The sequence below is a fragment of the Buteo buteo genome, chromosome 10 (genome assembly GCF_964188355.1).
Source record: "Buteo buteo chromosome 10, bButBut1.hap1.1, whole genome shotgun sequence".
Lineage (NCBI taxonomy): Eukaryota > Metazoa > Chordata > Aves > Accipitriformes > Accipitridae > Buteo > Buteo buteo.
In genome coordinates this window covers 12,522,948-12,523,473 of record NC_134180.1, presented here as the reverse complement: position 1 = coordinate 12,523,473, position 526 = coordinate 12,522,948, and positions in this window count along the sequence as shown.

The window sequence follows — 526 nt, the reverse complement described above, 5'->3', positions numbered from 1 at the left end:
TGGGGCGGGGGCCGGGCCGCGCCGCGCTCCCTGAGGTGAAGCCGCGGTGGGCGGTCGGAGCGATCTCGTATTTTCCAGTCAGCGGCGCCGAGGAGGGGACGGGGGGCGGGGGGCTGCGCCTTCCGCAGCCCCGGTGCCGACCCGGGGTCCGGCGGGGCGGTGTGGGGCGGTGCGGGTACCTCCGTGACGAGCGAGGCGGGCGGGATGGCGGCGGTGTCCTGGCTGAAGTCTGGACTGACCCTGAACAGCCGCTTGCATCTCATCGCCAAGTGAAGCGATGGAGTGAGGTTATTAAATTGTCTTTGGGCAAGAGCAGGTCTGCCAGCCTCAGGACCCAGTGGGCCAAACACATGGCCTCTAGCTGGCCTCTGCTGGGCTTTTCTCGCTGGATGTGCCCTCTAAACTCCACGGCTCTTGACCGGTCTTGCTCTCGGCCGCCTTTCCGAAGAGAGGAAGGTGCCTGCCGTTTGTAGGCTGTGAGACAAAGCTGGAACCCCGGGCAGGACTGAACCGTGAGGCTGGGGCA